This window comes from Oryzias latipes, chromosome 5 (assembly GCF_002234675.1).
Source record: "Oryzias latipes chromosome 5, ASM223467v1".
Lineage (NCBI taxonomy): Eukaryota > Metazoa > Chordata > Actinopteri > Beloniformes > Adrianichthyidae > Oryzias > Oryzias latipes.
The window spans coordinates 24000564-24020866 of NC_019863.2; the positions used below are offsets into that span (position 1 = coordinate 24000564).

Below are 20303 nucleotides of genomic sequence, written 5' to 3' on the forward strand. Positions count from 1 at the left end.
AGGACTCTAAGAGCCTTCATAGGAAACTCAATGACGCTGTGGAAAACCACCCTTGAAGCCAATGGGAAGCCACTTGCACAAGTGTCCATCATGGCTATGGATACCGACTCAGAAATGGGGCCAACATCAGTCACCTCCTATACATGGATGACATCAAGCTATATGCTAAGAGCGAGCGTGACATTGACTCCCTGATCCACACCACCAGGATCTACAGTACTGACATTGGGATGTCATTCGGGCTAGAGAAATGTAGCCGGATGGTGACTAAGAGAGGCAAGGTAGTCCACACAGGAGGGGTCTCACTCCCAGAAGGAACAGTAGCAGACATCAAGGACAGTTACAAGTACCTTGGAATTCCACAGGCAAATGGCAACCTGGAGCAGGCAACAAGGAAAGCTCCAACAGCTAAATACCTCCAACCACTAAGGCAAGTCCTGAGAAGCCAGCTCAATGGCAAAAATAAGACCCGGGCAATAAACAGCTACGCACTGCCAGTTATCAGATACCCTGCAGGAATAATAAGATGGCCAAAGGAAGAGTTACAGACCACGGATGTTAAAACACGAAAGCTCCTCACCATGCATGGAGGGTTCCATCCCAAATCCAGCACACTGAGACTGTATGCTAGCCGCAAGGAAGGAGGCCGAGGACTAGTGAGCGTAGAAGCCACAATCCAGGATGAAACATCCAAGATGCATGAATACATCAAGCTCAAGGCCCCAAATGACAGTGTGCTCAGTGAATGTCTCAGGCAATGGAGAATAGAGGATACAGTGCTGGAGGACAGATCCTCATGGGAGGACAAACCCCTGCATGGGATGTACCACTGGACCATAACTGAAGTGGCTGATATCAAGAAGTCCTACCAATGGCTAGAAAGGGCTGACCTACAGGACAGCACCGAAGCGCTCATCCTGGCAGCCCAGGAACAAGCCGTGAGCACCAGAGCGATAGAGGCTCAGATCTACCACACCAGACAAGACCCAAGGTGTAGGCTGTGCAAAGAGGCGCCTGAAACAATCCAGCACATAACTGCAGGATGTAAGATGCTGGCAGGTAAAGCTTACATGGAGCGCCACAATCAAGTGGCTGGAATAATTTACAGGAACATGTGTGCAGAATATGAACTGGAAACCCCAAGATCAAAATGGGAAACACCTCCGAAGGTGGTAGAGAATGAGAGGGCAAAGATCCTGTGGGACTTCCAGATCCAGACTGATACGATGGTAATGGCGAACCAACCAGACATTGTCGTGGTGGATAAAGCACAGAGGAAAGCCGTTGTGGTGGATGTGGCAGTACCAAGCGATGGGAACATCAGGAAGAAGGAACATGAGAAACTGGAGAAATACCAGGGACTCAGAGAAGAACTGGAGAAAGCCTGGAAAGTGAAGGTGACAGTGGTGCCTGTGGTAATTGGAGGACTCGGGGCAGTAACCCCCAAGCTGGAGGAGTGGCTACAACAGATACCTGGAAAGACCTCAGACCTCTCAGTCCAGAAAAGCGCAGTGCTAGGAACAGCTAAGATACTGCGCAGGACCCTCAAGCTCCCAGGCCTCTGGTAGAGGACCCGAGCTTGGAGGAGAAACCACCCGCGGAGGGTGAGAGGGGCGTTTTTTTTTTAAAGTTTATATATATATATATATATATATATATATATATATATATATATATATATATATATATATATATATATATATATATATATATATAAAATATATATATATATAAAATATATATATATATATATATATAAAATATATATATATATAAAATATATATATATATATATATATATATATATATATATATATATATATATAAAATATATATTATGGTATTAAGTTTTCCTACTGTGTTGATGTGGTAAATTAAAGCACTGTGGAACAGATGTTTTTGGGTTTTTTATGACTTAGTTGAATCGAGGTTTAAAAAAATCTCCTCTGATGGAGTAAAAGTGAAGGTAGGAAGTCTGTTATAATAATAAAAATAAAGCTTCGTTAAGCCATTTTTTTTAGTTGTCACAGCCTCGTTTTGACAAAAATGATTAAAAAAAAAGAATTAACTAGTTTAATAATTACTTAATTATAGGTCATAATTAATTGTTCAAAAAATTAATTGCATGACAGCACTAATATGAACTATAATTTTCTATTAAATAAAATGGGTCTTTTTTTTGTTTTTTTAATTAATTCTCATTGGTGAATTCATGGCCCTGAAATAATCCTGATTCACTTGATTGGTAAAAACTACTAGTTATAATTTATAACTGTGATTAAACTGATTTGTTATTTCTTTTCTTTGTTTATTTGTTTGTCTGGAGAAATTCATGTTCGCAGAAGAATCTTTTTAACATTCCTGTGTGAATGGATGTGTTTGTTGCTGTCTGTGCACACGTTCGTCTACATGTGTGTACACGAGCATGCACGCATGTAACTGCAAACATGCAGGTAAACAGAAGACTCCCAGACACAGAGACATCCACTCAGTCTGCATGAAGAAGGTAACATGCGTTTTTCACCAGACCATACAAAAACACTTGCACACGCACGTCCATGCTTGCATGGAGATCGCCAGTGTGTGTGACAATCCTGTCAACACCAGAGGAGGAGGAAGGGATGGGAGGTGGATTCTTCTGCTGGGAATTGGGCTGGGATTGGCTGTTGCCATAGCAAAGAGGGAGGGGTTAGGCCATAGAGAAGTGAGGGAGGGGCTTCATGATTATAAAGGCGTCCAGAGCAGCATTTTCTGCTCTGCTGAGCTCTCCTCGCTGTCACCCTGTCTTTATACAGTCTCTCCTGTTATCTGGCTGGAGAGAGCAGCTCCTTCAGGAGGACGGAAGAAAGGAGAACGCCATCCCCCCCTGACCCCCCACCCCCCACCGCCTTCACTGCCTGTCCATCACTGCGACGGAGCATCCCGTGGATTTATCCCTGCTGTGAGTGACACCTGGGGAGGCGAAACCTGACCAGAGAGAGGCGGGTGGAGGCTCACAACCCCACTCCCTCAAACCTGCTCCTGCATCCATCCATCCATCCATCCATCCATCCATCCATCCACCTGTCTGGCAATCCAGCCGCTGTACAACTGACCTCTGCTCCTCTGTAAGTAATAATCTTTTCCTCACTCTTTTCACCAGAGAGAATCATTTTTTCCTGAAACTCCCTGAACACCTCATGAGGCATTCCAACGATTTTCTAGTAGTTTTGGAGTTTTTTCATTTTGGCATCCTCATCCTGAGAGTTTAAGGAATATGTTAGCAAACTGAAGTCCACTCGTAGTAGAAGAGAATGTTGGGTGTTTTTGGGTGTTTTTTTCACAAATGGGAAGGTCATGACACGGAGTGCGTTTGTCCACACGGCAGTTACATAATCCGTGTGCAGAGGAAAGGTGAAGCAGCACTATAGAAAAAGTTCCACACGTCTGCGCACAAGCTGATGTTTCTGCAACAAGTACCTGTTGGAGCTTCTCAGCCAGGCCCCCCCTTCCCAATCCAGAGCCACTCTCTCATCCCTGATGAGTGTCATGCATTAGTTTTCATGTAACCGTACACAGACTGCTCTCCTGCTCACTGAAGTCCAACTATAATTGCTGCACACACCTCACTGTTTACCTATAGGAGCCTGCAGGAGTAATTGAGTGTCTAATGTGTGTGTGTACGTGAGTGAGTGAGTGATTGAGTGTGTGTTTGTGTGCGTGCACATACCTGCTTCCCTTTTTCCACATCATTACCATGCGCTGTTGAATCATGCAGAGTGGAGTCTGCTGCCGGCTGAAGGGTCAACACAAAAATAGTCCAAGATCTTCATGAGGAACTGCAATGCTGCTGGATGCTCTCTGTCAGAAATGAAAGACGGGGGGTATTTCATGAGACCAGCCCCCCCACACATCCTCCACCAGCAAGGGGGTGGGGGTCACTGTAGCCAAGCATGCCCTTCATGGCTCTTTGGAAAAATGATAAATCTCTGGTTTAATTTAGATTTTGGGAGCTCCTTTGTCAATCATTTATTTGGTCTCCTGCAGCCTGAGGTCTAGTCACGTGCCCGCGCATGGGGGGAAGGGGGGGGGGGGTTGATCCATTCGGGTGCTGTGGGTTTTTGGGTTGTTGGAAAGTCAGAGAGAAGCAGTCACTTCAAGTCGCATCGTAAGGGGAGCACAGGTGTGTCTTGCAGTTTCGTTGAGGCTCAGTGAAAATAAAAAGTAACGGTACTTTGGTGCAGTCACCACAAGGGACGTCGTTCAATTGAAACGTACCATTATTGTGCCAGTGGTAAGTGTATCCTGAAGTGTTTGTAAGGCTGGTGGACGTTGCACGCACTTATAACTCGTGTGAGGCTGTCATACAGTACCCTCATGCGTAGTTGTTCGTAAAGTATTAGTCACAACTGCCCTCACAGCTATATGGGCTTAATGCAGGAGTAAAATGGGCAACTTTTTACAAATCGTGCAAGGAGAGCACACTTATCATGGCAACAGCACGCCAGGCTCCTTGCATAGTCCGCAGGATTTGGGGGAGTTGAAAAAAGGAAAAATTCATAGGACACAACCCCGTTTCACCTATTTTATCCTTACTTACCCGTAAATGTTGCAGGAGTGTTTCCTACGACCCATTGCCTGCAGGAACTGCCTGCAGAGAAAAAAATGTGCATAAACATTTCCGCTGTACAGTCTACGACCATGCTGTTTCATGTGGGTCACCTGTGTGCCTGATCACCTGTCTGCAGGCAGGCGATCAGGCAATAAATTACCAGATTAAGGTAGATTTCATGAGTTATGTAGAAATTCCTGTTCATTAGACAAAATCAATCAATTATGTCTCAAACATTTCTGTGAAAGAGTAATTACCTCCCAAACTTGACAGCTTGATAACTCAGCTCCACCGGCTTCAGCTCCTGCCGTTATGTTTTTGTGATGACGGAGAGAGTCTCACGTCTGTGGGGAAAGGACTCTCCAATGTTCTTGGATTAATTCACATTTGAAGGTTTTTCAGCAGGAATGTCCTTATAAGGTCATGAAACAGGATCTTAATTCAAATCTCAATTTTTGTTGTTCCTGGGTAAGGATCTGTTTGTCCATCTTAATCCGACTGAAGAGGTTGTCTTGCTGCTGTGTTTGGATTTTTTTCTGCTACACAACCAAAGTACTTTTGAGCTTGAGGTAGTAAAGTTACTGAAGAACAGAATTCACGGTTCCATGTGTTTTTTACGCCATCCAGGTCCTGAAACTGTACCTCTGTCTTATTATCACACTACCGCCACCTTGCTTGTTCTGTTAAGATGGATCAATTATTTTCTGCTGCTCTTGAGCTTTAGGTAATCAAGTGGCTGAAGAACAGAATTCCTGGTTCCATCAGTTATATTACATCTAAGCCTCACACCATTATACTGCCACCACCATGTGTGCTCTAATGTTTGGAGACATTGATTATTTTTGTGGAACACATCCAAAGTACTCTTGAGCCTGAGGTTATAAAGGGGTTGAAGGACAGAATTTACAGTTCCATTCAAATTTACATCATCTGAAACTGGAATTGAATCGGTTAGTTCAAAAGGGGCCCAAGTCCAAGAGGTTTGTTTTTCCAGGAAAGGATTTTAATTGCATGGCTTAAAGGGAGGCTACACCAAATGATAATACTTTACCCAGATTTAGCACCAGTTCATAGCTTACAAATGCTATTATATGAAGCACCTCACTTTTATAATTTCAGAGGACTAGCAAACTAAAGTCTCTGGACTTGGGCCCTTCTTGAATTAAACGGGCGCTGCCATATTGGAGAACTAGTGCTGCCATCTATGGGATAAAGCAAAACCCACGCAAGATTGTGGACTTGGGCCCCTTTTGAACTAACGGATTCAATTCTGTCTTACACCATCACACTACCACCACCATGCTTGCTCTAATGTTCAATGGATCGATTATTTTTCTGCTACACATCCAAAGAACTACTGAGATTTAGGTAATCAAGAGACTGAAGAACCGCATCATCCAGGTCCTGAACTTGTACTGTCACACCATCATACTACCACCACCATCCTTGCTCTAATGTTTGGGTGGATGGATTGCTACACATCCAAAGTATTTTTGAGCTTTAGGTAATCTAGGGACTGAGGAACAGGTTTCACTGTTCCATCAGTTTTTACATCGTCTAGGTCTTGAAACTGTAAAACAGCTTCACACCATCACACTACCACCACAATGCTTGCTCTAATATTTGGAAATAGAAATTAGTTTGTGTCCAGATGTAACTGGATTGGTTCTCTCGAGGTGCTATTTTACAATCAGTTGTATTTATAGTATCAGGTTGTAAATCTCAGCTGGTAAATGGTTTTATTTATGGATTATGGTGCATTATATTGAGTTAACCTGTCCATAAAACGTGGGTTTAGTTGCCTTCTCTGATTTAATACTTAAAAAAAAAAGAATGATTATCCGCTCTGAGTTTAAAAAAAACCTAACAGTTCCACTATTGGTGGTACTTTAAATAGGTTGGAGCCGTTGGATCAGTTCCCCAACAGACGGGTTTTATTGCACTCTGAGTTGAAATTTCATGTTTAGCCTTTTTCCTTAAAAAGCTGTAACCTAGACAAGGTAACAATGTTTACATAAGCAGCTTATTATCTAGTCTCTGATTCACCACACAGCCCCAGGCCCACTCAGCCATGATAATGTGAGGACAGACCCACCGTATTCAACAATAGCTCTGGCACCGTCACTAAAACAGCTCTTGGAGGCGGACAAACGTTTGGCAATCCAGGCCCCCTGGAAGATTAAGTGCCGCAGAAAAGCAGCAGCGTTTCTCGACCATGTATCTCATTACGGGAGACTCAACTGATCCTCATCGTGTGTCAACGTGTCACACAACGGACATGTTTTCTCAAACAACACAAAGATCCACTACAAAAGGTTTCGTGCAACACGAATGATTTTTCAAACATTAAAGGGGGAATCAATTGTGATACAAAGCAGCAAAAATGTTTCTCTCATTAAGGCATTTATGGCATCATGACAACCAAACACATTTGCCTTAAAATGATTTGTGGAGGTGAACTTGTGTCTTTAGTTTGACCTTCAGGTATGTCAAAAATCAACAAAAACCCTCATGTTGAAGTAAAACCTAATGGCTGCTTTATTTTTACCTTTTTGCCCAGGGAAACATTAAAACGTTGATCTAACTTTGGGTTTTTGACAACGAAACATCCCTAAATAAGTGTGAAGCAATTTGACAAGTACATATTCATATGTTTCTACAAATTGAACCAAACATCACAAACAAATAGGATATTGCATAAATGGCAGCTGCTTGTTCACATGAAAAGAAACATGCAAACTAGTGATTATAAATCATAGATTGGCAGATCCAGTGTTTTTAATCAGAAAATTCCTGCACGATTGAAAAATCCGAAAGCAGGAGCGACTGCCTCTGCTGCATCTTTGAATTTAGGTGCACAAACCACAACAAAACACTGCGTTTAAAATGAACACAATGAAAAAAGCCCCAAAGCATACAAAGTGTTTTTGTGCATGTTTTCCTCACGCACAGCCAGCACCCCTCTGAATGTCTCTGCAGGTGGGCGGGCAGCGCATTTGCAGCTGAGCAGTCCTGCTAATTTTAACTTCTTCACCTTATCTGAAAACGCCAGCGCTTCGGAAGGAAAGAGCTGTTTGAGCGGGAAACCCATCCTTTGCTCTTTTGTGTTTATTTGCAACCAAAGTCCGGTTCTTGTAGATTTGATGGACTTAAAGTGTGAAGCAACTGCTTGGGATTAAAGGCCTAAAAAACCGCCTTGGGAAATGCATCATGGGTTGTTTGTGAAGGGTGAGAGGTAAGCCGTGAGTCAGAGCAGCTACGACCGTCGGCTAAAACCTGAGGGAAAACTCCCAACGCACCTGAACGTTCACACACACCGCGGAACGATGCAGCCTGACAGATGTGCAGCTGGGAAGTGGCGAACAGACTTTCTGACCGCCACCTTCAGGAGCTCTGTTTTTCAGTATTCCTGTCGGCTTGTTCTAAAGTCTTATCAGAGTTGTTACAACAAAATGCCACCTTTAAAAAATCAGACATCAGATTACTGCTGGCATCCAGTAAAGGGCAGTGGACAAAGTCCAACAAATGTGGGACATTTGGTGAGCAGATTCTGTGTCATGATCACAGTAATAGTAAGAGGATGTCACACAACCACTAAATACGAATATATATATACGTGGAAAAAGTTTTAAAAAGTTATGCTCTTTATGTAAAATTTTCACAGATTTATTACGAAAGAACAACAATAAAACCACAGAAGACATACGAATGAACTACACAAAGAACATCTAAATGAACAGAAAATTTTCAACTGACCCAAAATTCATGCATAATTATGTAAATGTATTGTGATATGTGGGCTGTATACACGATGTGAAAGTTGTACACCGGTGGTAGATGTGTGTAAAGTCCATTAGACTTACCTAATTTGCGTATGCATCTTGCAAAAATCATGCACAAGTATCTTACAAGTGTAAGATTTACGTAATAAAATGTTTATAAAGATGTCAAATATGCATAAACGGCGTAATTCTCCACCAACCAATGATTTTGAACAACTCAAAACTGAATTCACGTTAAGACCAATGGGTCGAAACCCTAAACGGACATCTATCTGCACATCGACAAATGACAAACGCAAGAAACATTTATGAATTACGTATATCATGCATGTATCACGAAAGACCGAAATTTCCTATGTGGAAGATGTGCAAAATGTATGCAGTGGCTGTGTGACACGGCCTAACGGAGGAGACGCTGGTCACAGCCGTTTAAATAACCGAGTGAAAGGAAGAACTCAACAATTGCAGGGAGAGTGAAAATAGTCAAAACGAGAAGAAGCAGGGACAAAAAATCTTCATTAATGCACCTTTTCTACATAATCTTTGTGCTAAATTGTATAAATTCACACTTTAGACTCGAGGCTGATTTCCACCTTCTGAGCTGCGTCTCCATCGATCATTAATCAGTTAGAATGTTTACATGACCTCATGTCTGCGTCTGACGTCCGTCTCTCCCCAACGCAAGTTTTACACAGGAGTTCTATTTTAGTCTATGGACAAATTTGCAGCAAAAAGCTGGAGAAATGGGAAACGGGTCCGGGATTCACAATGAAAAACATTATACTTTTAAAATAAAAGTGTATGACTTTATTATTTGGTGACGTGTCCGTGCGTTAACACACGTTAACACAGCAGATAACACCGGTGTCCATTTTCACCATGGAAAGTTTAATTTTGGAAGTATAAACTCAGAAAGAAGGAATGACCGTTTCTGCTGCGTCTTTGAATTTATGACACAAGACACGCGTTTTACAAGGACTTAGTGAGGAAGTAGAGAGCATGGGGCCTGTTTGCCAAAGAACCACTCGTCGACACGGCAGGACAAATCACTCCTCTGGGAGCCAGGAGGGACAGACTGGAGATGCAATGAAGACTATGCAAACCAGGGATGATCAACTCCAGGGGGGTATTCCAGAAAGCAGGTTATGCTAGCTCCCACGGTAAGTTTGAGGCTAAGGAAGTTGATAACCTCAGTTTTTGGTTCCAGAAATGGAGGCATGTTTCAGGGTAGGTCAAGTTGCCATGGCAACTCATGCTCTGAACATAACCTGGTCGGGAGCAGGTTTAGTTGAAGCTTAGTTTGTTGTCAGAGAGGTGAAGCAGCATGGCGTGTCGATTTAAAGATGATTTAGTGGATGAAGAAGCTCAGATAATACTTTTTCCACCGTGAGAGGGTGATAAGATCACATATGAATGTTGGAAAATTAAACTTTTTTACTTTTATCTAACATAGTTATTTGCTTCAGTTAAGATAACTCATTTGTTTGTTAAGTCAGTTTAAAAATAACACACAGTTATCAGACAGTTATTTTACTTTCATTCAAATTAATTCAATTAAGTAGGTGTAACGTTGGTCCTGCTGTTAGATCGGCACCGCAAAGGATTGTGGGATACCATTTGCTTTGCCTGTCTGGACGGATTTTGGTTTAAGTGTGGCTTTTTGACCAAATGTTTTTAGTTGTTTAGCTGTTTTACTGTGTTTTGCCATGTTTTGCTGAGTTGTTTAGTCCTACTGTGCTTATGTCTCTGCACCATGAGTAAGAGTGAATGAGAGGATGATGAGTTTATATTCCACCCTTACTGATGAGTCCTATAGTGATATTGATGGAAAATTCTTTATTGAAGTTGTGCGTAACGTGCATTCTTTTCCCATCCTTTTTATTGTTATAAAAATGAGCATATCTGCCGGCTCAAACTTAGACATATGAGAGATCAAGAAATATAATTAATTAAGATGGAAAAAATATTAATTGAATTGGAGTAATATGACATTTAGTTAGATAAATACATAAATTTGAGTTGTATAAACAATTATTGTGTTTTTATAGACGTAAGAAATTATGTTGATTAAATTTAACTTGATTATTTGTTACCAATAGAAGTAATTCATTTAAGGTGGCAAAATTGGATAAGTTATATATATATGAGTCACAGGGAAAATGGAAATAAGATCAGAAACTCCTGTGTTTACTTTGTCTGTTCTTACTACAAGCAGAAACTCTTTTTTTTGATGATGCAGCCGTATTACTTTTTTGATGGACGTATAATCTTCATACGCCGTCATTAAAACCTCAGACTCCGTCTCACTAAAGTGTAACGCTTTCTTTTTTTCCACGCGTTTCCATGGTGACTCCAGAAATCGGCGATCCATTGAGAATGTCTTTATGTACTTGACATGCACGTGCATTAACCCAGGGTTACCAAGTCGGGCGTAATTACGCCAACTCATATCCGGTCTTTTGGAACCGACATACCCCGAATAAGCAAGTTCAGGCGGATTTCAGCCAGAGTTCAGGCTTAAAGTCAGGCTAGTTTAAACATGCTTCCTGGAATACCCCCCAGGCCTTGAGTGCCTGTTTATTTGCATTATTTCCAGATATTCAAGCCCTACTCATGACTGGTTACCCTGCTTAAGGTGTGTCCAGCCAATTTGAACATGCCAGAGCAGGGTATGTTGGAAAACATGCATGGAGTTACCCATCGCTGATAAACTATCTGACAAATGTGAGACAGGGAGACACACTCCAGTGTAAATTTGCCATCATTCCAAAGCCTTAATCCCATGTACCCATAGAGCAGGGGTGTCAAACCCATTTTCACTGAGGGCCGCATCAGCATAGTGGCTGTCCTCAAAGGGCCAAATATAACTCATACATGTAACTAAATGTAATGACAAATAAACATAACTACTCCTTAATGTTCAATAACTCATTTGTTTATTTATTTACTATACCTTTTTAAAGTGACAATTACAGTTGCATACATGTTTGTTACTCTGGCATAAATCCTTTTACATTTGATTCTGTCAGGTTAGGTTATATGGACAGTGTTTAAGTCCTAATGTATAGTTGCCCAATCTAATATTTCAAGTCCAATTCTCCCTAGATATGAATAAATACACACCAATTTTCCTTTTTTATTTTAAGAAATTAAACACTTTTATGCGCATGCGGGCCACATAAAATGACATGGCGGGCCACATTTGGCCCGCGGGCCTTGAGTTTGACTTGTGCCATAGAGGAGCTGACCGATATGAATGCTGTGGATTTTTAGATTGTCCAGGCCTGTAGAGGGTCGTAGACGAGAAGGAAAGTATCTTAAAGGGAGTGTAGGCGTGTCTTGCAGTGTTCACCACCACCTGTTGCTTGCAACATGCCTATAGAAAAAAAATGGGCCAAGACCCAAGTAAAAAACAGAGGATTTCAGGAGTGAGCTTTCATTTTTTTTTTTTTTTGTATTAATGTGATGCAATGCTGCACATATTTTTAACGAACTGCAAGCAGAACTGGAATCTCTCCAACTCCATTCACCTTAACTTTAGCACAACCTCCCATACGAGGTTGAAAATGTCGGCAGACCTGAAATGTTAGCCAAGTTTGAGTTGTCTCCCACATTTGGAAAACTCATCTGTTGAATCGGGTTGAGAGAAAGCCCTACAGCCATGACGCAGATTGCAACATTTCTTGGGAAAACAAAGGTTTAGAATCTGGGCCTGTGGAACAGCAGCAGTGCTCCTCAGCCAAGGAGCAACGCGTCTAAGCTTCAGCCTCGCAAGCTGCAGCTATTGCTGACCTACATATTTCTTAGGTCAGCAGGACGTTGCGTAATTCTGTTTTATAGTGTGCCCTTTCAGACTGATCTGAATCATCTCGTGCTTCCATTCAAAACAAATGTCCTTAAAACTGAGGTTGTCTGAAAACAGCAGCCCTGAGTCGTTGATTCTCATTTTGCTTTTGACTCTTGATTTTTTTCTTTCTGTAAAGATTTTGTTTTTATTTCAGATTCTGATGCATCCACACAGATTGCTTTAAATCTCATCTTTTATATGGATAAACCTTTTAGAGAAAAAAGCTCAGAACTACTGCCAATACTCCCGTCTACAAATTTCTCATGAACTACTGCTGTTCTGCAGAAACTATGTCCTAGCAAAAAAAATGGCTAAAAACAACACAACCAAGATCACGTAGAACATTAGAGTGGAATTTTAATAAGAGAATGGGTTCCTTTGAAAGGATTTGTTTAGTTACATTCTCTGCGTTTGCATTTGGATTAAGCTTTTAAACATTTCACAAAGGTAACCTCCACTGTAAACACTGAGACTACTGTGTTATGGTAAACTATCAAATGCATTAAACACCCCTTGGTGGTCTGATAGTGACCTCAGCTCTGCTCTTCACGTAGAGGACAGTGGAGCTACTGTTGATAGGGGAGCAATGGTGCATATCGACACACACACAAGGGGTTTATTGTTTCTGTCACAAATTTTATCGCATTTACTACAAACAACCTTTTTTTTAAAAAATCTGCTCTGTGTTTGTTAAACTCTCAGAAGGAAGGAACCAGGCAAGATGAATCGAGTGCCGATAAAGGATTTCAGAGGAGAAAACAAGGCTGAGGTTGTTGTCTCATGAGGTTTGACTTCCAAATAGTAAGAAGGGGAAGGGAAAAATCTTTATTGGACTTGATTCCCACATGGACAAGGCCAGCATGTAACACCAGGTGTCATCTCACACAGATGTCCAGCTGATCCATGCCTGAAATCGGTTGGGCAGAAAGCGGCAGCAGGTCAGTTGGTCTGGACTTTTTCCTTTACAACACTGTGTGACACGTCCGGAGGAATTGATTCTCACGCTGGGGCATGAAGAGGGCCTTCAGACGGTTTTCTCTGATGCACCAGGACTGTAATCTGTTCTTGCTTTAAGGCAACAGCATAAAAGAGTCATCCGGGAAAGGTTTGGGAGTGTTTCCAAACCTATAAACTTCGTGTTGAAACCACTTTTTCAGTGGAGTTGACTTTTATTTTCCTTTTCAAGTGTCTTTATTGTATTTTTCGTCCTCACAGCCACCATGAAGGTAGGTTGTTGACAGTGATTAGTGGAGCTACAGTTTCCAAAATAATTAGCCGCTATTTCATCAGGTGACTTCGTTCTTGTGTTCTGTGACTTATTTAGAAACCTCTGTTGGTATATTCTCAGTATCTGTTCTTACTTCAATAGTTTTGTTTAGTTGCTCATTTTTTTGTTTGTTTATATATTTAGTTAGTTAGACATTTGTCTGGTCACTTGCATTTGTTTCCTCCCTCTAAACCACGTTGTGACACATTTCAGCAACTCTCTCAATTTCCTCATATTATTTAGATATAATCACACACTACTTGATCTGAAAAGTAACTGGGTCAGTAGCTGAATTAATTACTCTACAATAGAATCAAGTAGTAAACAGTAAAATAACAAATTCCTTAGGAATTTCAAGGATTTACATTACCATGAAAAAACAAGTTTATTTTCTGGATCAGTTTTCACAATTCAAATGGAGCTGAAATAGACCTGTATATGTACAGACTTGTATTTAACCTTTAATTTTTGTGACATAAGATTTTGTTCACAGCCGGAAGAAAATTTTAATAACATAAAGTGTGCTCAACTCTTTCATCCAAATTAAAAAAAAAAATCAGAAACTGGTCTGGTTTACATCTATACCTGTTTTCTGGATGTCAACAAAATTTCTTCGGGACGTCATGGTCATACTGTTCACCCTATGTGCACATTCTTAACTCAATGGATTAGAAGTACGGTATGCACTATAAAGTGCACTTTAACCCCCCCCCCCCCCCCCCCCCTTTTTAATGACAGTTTTCCTTCTAATCCAGAACGCTTTATATGTATATATAATTTTTTGGTTATGTTTACTGATGACACATAACGCAAAATTTCTGTTTTTTTACACGTTTACGAGTGTTGGACTGTTTATTTTTAAGTAGTAATAACTAGATTATGTGTCAGCGTAGTCACAGTTACGTTTGTTTTAGAGCAGGGGCCCTCACACTTGTTTTTGGCATGTAAGAATAACTCAAACTACACAGTAAGAGTACACAAATCTTTGTGAGTATATAGCTTGTTGTGTATGTGTATTAATATTATTTTTGTAGTAACAGATACGGTGGCCCCTGGTCTGGGGGCAGGGCTTGTGAAGGGCCTGCCTCTGGAGGACACTGCTGCCTGAGTGGGCTCCAATTCCTTCGGTCGGTAACAGGCGCCTTGGCAGGATGGCTGGGTCAGACGGGGTGTCTCTGTCTCGCTTCCAGTCGAGGAGGTACACTGGCCGGCCCGGGTCTGAAATGCTCCTGCGGGCGGGACTGGTCCTCCGCCTGGGACCCGGCACACAGTAGAGGCGCCTGTGTTCGCGTTGAGTGAACACAGGCGTCATCACTCATCATTGAGTGATGAGGACCTTGACCATGCTGACAGGATACAAAATGAAATTCACTTAACCGATGATGTCCCAGTTACTCAGCCCTACAGGCGGGTACCACCCACTCAGTACAAGGAGGTCAAAGATCATATTGCACAACTTTTAAGGAAGGGGGTAATCCAAGAAAGTACCAGTGCTTATGCGTCCCCGATTGTACTAGTGCGAAAAGCAGACAACAGCTTGAGACTGTGTGTGGATTACAGACGCCTCAATGCCAAAACCCGACGCGATGCCTTTCCATTGCCTCGGATCGATGAGTGCTTTGATGCTTTGCACGGGGCAAAATTTTTCTCAACCATCGATCTCGCTAGTGGCTATCATCAGGTTGCAGTACATGAGAATGACAGGCACAAAACAGCCTTTATAACACCTTTTGGGCTATTTGAGTACACTAGACTGCCTTTTGGAGTCTGCAATGGGCCAGCAACTTTTCAACGACTCATGCAGGCTACTATGAGTGACTTAGTCTTCCAGATCATGCTTGTGTACTTGGATGACATTTTGGTCTACTCACCAACGTTCGATGGGCATTTGACTCGGTTACAGACTGTGTTTCAGAGGCTCAGGGAAACAGGATTAAAGGTGAAGGTGGAAAAATGTAATTTCCTCCAATCAAGCGTGCGGTTTCTGGGCCACCAGATTTCCGCTGATGGAATAGGCACAGATCTGGGCTTTTGCAGTTACTACCGCCGGTTTTTGCAGGGTTTTTCGCAACTGGCAGGTCCCTTACATGATGCGGTCAATACCTGCCTGAATCAGAGTAACATGTCTAGGTCGAAAAATCTGTTTAAAAGTGTTTGGACTGCAGAATGTCAAGATTCCTTTGAGGAGCTTAAAGAGAGACTGACCAGTGCCCCTCTACTCGGGTATGCTAACTTTTCCCTCCCATTTATCTTGGAGACAGACGCCAGCAGTTTAGGACTAGGAGCAGTCCTCTATCAGATTCAAGATGGGGAGAAGCGTGTTATAGCATATGCCAGTAGGAGACTGAGAGGTGCAGAGAAGAATGATCGGAATTACAGCAGCATGAAGCTTGAGCTTCTCGCTTTAAAGTGGGCTGTATCTGAAAAGTTCAGAGGTTATCTTTTGGGGGCCAAATTTACTGTGATGACAGACAATAATCCCCTGTGTCATCTCGACTCAGCAAGGTTGGGCGCCGTTGAACAGCGCTGGATAGCACAGTTGGCCCCGTTTGACTTTGACGTTCGTTATCGCCCTGGGAGATGTAACGCAGCAGCAGATGCACTGTCTAGGCAGCCGTTAGCAGGGGAGCCGGAAACAAATGGTGACGAGGAGTTTGATGGATGTATATCCATTTGCAACATGATTCAGAGAGGCACATCCCTTGACCCAGATTTAGTGTGTGAAGGTATCAAGTGCTGTCAGGTTAGAGAGATGCGGGCTACAGCTGCTGAGCAGGTTGTTGAGAACAAAGATCTTCAAGGTAACACGCCAACTCTGCCAGGTTACTCAAAAGAAGAGTTGAGGCAGTTTCAACAAACAGACCCAACCATTAAGTCCTTTTGTCAGTTTTGGGATCAGAAGACAAAACCCACTTATCAGCAAAGGAGGAGTTTAGCTAAACCCGTCATCTCCCTGCTCAGACAGTGGTCAAGAATTATAGATGTAGATGGATTGTTATATCGTGTTATTGAGGATGATCACAAACTTGAGTGTCAACAACTTCTTTTGCCCGAATGTTTGAAAGACTCAGTACTTGAAAGTGTGCATAATCAGATGGGTCATCAAGGAATAGAGCGCACGCAGAACCTTTTGAAACAGAGGTGTTTCTGGGTTGGGATGTATGAAGATGTCGAGCGGTGGGTGAAACAGTGTGAAAGATGTATACTCACCAAACTGCCACAACCTCACATAGGTACCCCTATGAAACATTTTCTTGCTACACGCCCTCTTGAGGTAGTTGCAGTGGATTTTACGTTGTTGGAGCCAGCTTCCGATGGTCGAGAGAATGTGTTAGTTGTAACTGATGTTTTCACCAAATTTACACAGGCGTTTCCAACACGAGATCAAAAAGCTGATACCACTGCGAAGGTCTTGCTCAGAGAGTGGTTTATGAAGTATGGGGTACCTGAGAGGTTACATTCCGATCAGGGAAGGAACTTTGAGAGTGAGGTCATTCAGGAACTGTGTAAATTGTATGGAGTTAAGAAAACGCGCACCACACCCCATCATCCCCAGGGTAATGCCCAGTGTGAGCGTTTTAATAGGACTCTGCATGACCTCCTGCGCACGCTCCCACCAGAGAAAAAACGTAGGTGGCCTGAGTATTTGCCAGAGTTGATTTATGCCTACAATGTAACTCCACACGCCACCACGGGGTACTCACCGTACTATCTCCTGTATGGGGTACATCCACACCTCCCTGTAGATGCGTTGTTAAATCAAGATCAGGTGGTAGATAGAAAACATGACTGGTTGGTGGTTCATCAGGAACGTCTGCATGAGGCCCATAACAGAACTAGGCAGTATTCTGAACAAAAAGCTGCAGAACGGCTTGAACTGGAGAAGAGCAAAGTTCACTGTCCTCCTGTGGAAATAGGTCAATTAGTTTATCTCCGTCAGTGGCCCCAGGGTAGAAACAAAATTCAGGATGCCTGGAGTTCAGTGATTTACCGGGTCCTGGATGTGCAAGACAGCACACACACTGTTGAGCCATTGGAGGGTGGTTCCATCAAAAGGGTCCATCGAGTAAACCTAAGACCCTGTCCAGGCCCAGTTCCAGCACCAAGGAAATTGAAAAAGGACACTTCCACTTCTACTATAGCTGCTCCTGTGGAAGTTCGTAAAGAGAATCTGGAGTCAGACCCAGATTATGTACTGTTGGAGGAAACAACTTATCCACATTTGGACCAAGAACTGAACACAGACACTGATGGTGTTCCTGATTGCCAGGTCTTGGAGTCCTGGAGCACTGGTGGAACGGTTGATGGTGGAACACCTCTCCCAGGTTCAGAACTAAAGGACATTGTGACAAACAGCATGTCTGGAAGAGATGCTGAGACCGAGGTGCCGGTTCCAGCCCCTCGCCGGAGTCAGAGAGCAACCGCGGGATTACATTCAAATCCACATCATCTCCCCAGATCAACCTGTAATGCTATTTCTTTAAGTCCTGATGTATTGTCACAGCTGTTGATCAATGTGGGTACAGCATTCTTCAGAGAAGCAATGAATGAAGGAAAGTGTGTAAATTAGGTCACCGAGGGCGGTGCCTGGAAAGCAGGGGAGAATTTAGCCAGGTGGAGAAGGTGTAGGTACAGGGTTGTGCCACTAGAGGGCGCTTCCTGGGTTTTCGGTGAACAGTTCAGTGAGGAGGTGGTGTGTTCTGGGGACCGTTATTTGACAGTTGTTTGACGGTTGTTTTGATCTGCGGATTAAAGGCGCTTGAAACCTGGCGTGAAGAGTCGTTAAGAGGGTAAACAAACATAGAAAGGTAAAAAAATAAGTTGTGTTTACTGTAATTGTTGTAAAAGTATTCTGTTTTAAGAAATTTGATGAAATTAGTAATTTGATTTGTACAATTGTCGCTGCATTTTACGTGTGTTTTACAGCAGTGCTCGACGGAGCCAATGTTGTGACTGGTGATCAACTTTGCCGTCATTCCTGTTACAGTTCGGGCCACAGAGCACCTGCTGTAGTTATTCTTGTGTACTCTTTTTCTTAAATTTGATCTTTTTCTCCATTTTTTTTAATATATTTTTTATTATATTGCAAAAACTCCTGAGTTGCTAATTTTGCAGAACCCCACTCCTGGTACCAAATTGTGTAGCCTGGCGAATTCAAGCCTGCACAGGACACAAAACTGTCTTTGGGTTCTTTATTCCAAAACAAAAATGTAACTCAGGATTTCAGATTTAAAAAAAAATGGTAATCAGGAAGATAAAAAAACAAAAACAAAATGTGGATCTATTATGCCATCTAGATGCTTCTTTTAGCCAGTCACTTTCCGATCTTCCAAAATCACGAAAGAAAACAAGTGTAAACAAAACAAAAATGGAGAAAAAGATCAAATTTAAGAAAAAGAGTACACAAGAATAACTACAGCAGGTGCTCTGTGGCCCGAACTGTAACAGGAATGACGGCAAAGTTGATCACCAGTCACAACATTGGCTCCGTCGAGCACTGCTGTAAAACACACGTAAAATGCAGCGACAATTGTACAAATCAAATTACTAATTTCATCAAATTTCTTAAAACAGAATACTTTTACAACAATTACAGTAAACACAACTTATTTTTTTACCTTTCTATGTTTGTTTACCCTCTTAACGACTCTTCACGCCAGGTTTCAAGCGGCTTTAATCCGCAGATCAAAACAACCGTCAAACAACTGTCAAATAACGGTCCCCAGAACACACCACCTCCTCACTGAACTGTTCACCGAAAACCCAGGAAGCGCCCTCTAGTGGCACAACCCTGTACCTACACCTTCTCCACCTGGCTACACATGTATCAGAGGATGTGGGATTGGCCGCTCTGCGAGTCAATCAAGTGCCTACTTCCCGGTGAGGACGATTATTTGCTGATGGAATTTATTTTTTAAAGATATTTTAATTTTTTTGTTTATTTATTTTTAAAAGGCCCACGATCTACCCAAATGTTCGTTCGATCGCAATCAACAAAATGAACCACCCCTGCTTTAGTGGTATCAGTCTGTTTTTACTGTATATGTGTTGCAAACAAAGCTGGCTAACGTGGCGCATGTTAAAACAAGTTCTAAAGCTACTGTGAACGCAGTTAATTGGGTCTGACTGACTAACTGATGGACTTCTGTCAAACTCTTTTGTCTCACTTAATGCACCTTATTTTTTGGTGCACCTGGTTTATGACAGAAGTTTCATTGACGGTGGGCCAGAAACCCGTTGCGCCCTAGCATGTGGAAAATTCTGTAATTATACAGTATCTCCACCTAGAAAATGGAACATTATTACAATAGAAGAAACAGAAAACCCATCAACGCTGCCTTCAACTTCAACAGTCATGGAACATCCTGTGACACCAACAACTCTGCAACACACAGAGAAAGGTAAATAAAATCAATCTTGTGAAGCAATCTAATCAAAGTCCAGAAAATAAACAGGACAGGGCCTTGAAGAAGCTAATAATAGAAAAATTCCATAAAACTGAACCAACCTTCATCTTTGACTGTTTTCTCTCTTCCCTCCCATTTACTGTGCTTCCTTTGGTTCATTTGAATCAGTGGTGCGTGCAGTAATGTAACTCCAGGCCCAAGGTCAGTTTCTAACACAAAACAGGAGACACAGATGATGCAGGCAGAGGCATTAACGCACAAAAGTACACTTTGTTCTAAGTATCTAAAGGTGAAACTGAAAGTATAAAACCATCGTGAAGGACATTTTTGTGTATCTTAAGACAGAGATAACCACTTGTTGGTTGTACACACACGTGTTGGATTTAAGAGGTCTTAAGACTCGATGTTC

At 42.1% G+C, this 20303-nt stretch overlaps 1 protein-coding gene across 1 annotated transcript in view; it reads left to right on the forward strand.

Moving 5' to 3' along the window:
- Positions 1–2747: 2747 nt before the first annotated feature.
- The window catches only part of cdk18 (cyclin dependent kinase 18), a 58706-nt gene continuing 41150 nt past the window's right edge, over positions 2748–20303 (forward strand). Inside the window, exon 1 of the mRNA XM_023955113.1 lies at positions 2748–3107. The gene's annotated coding sequence lies outside the window, so the exon portion shown is untranslated. The remainder of the gene's footprint in view (positions 3108–20303) is intronic.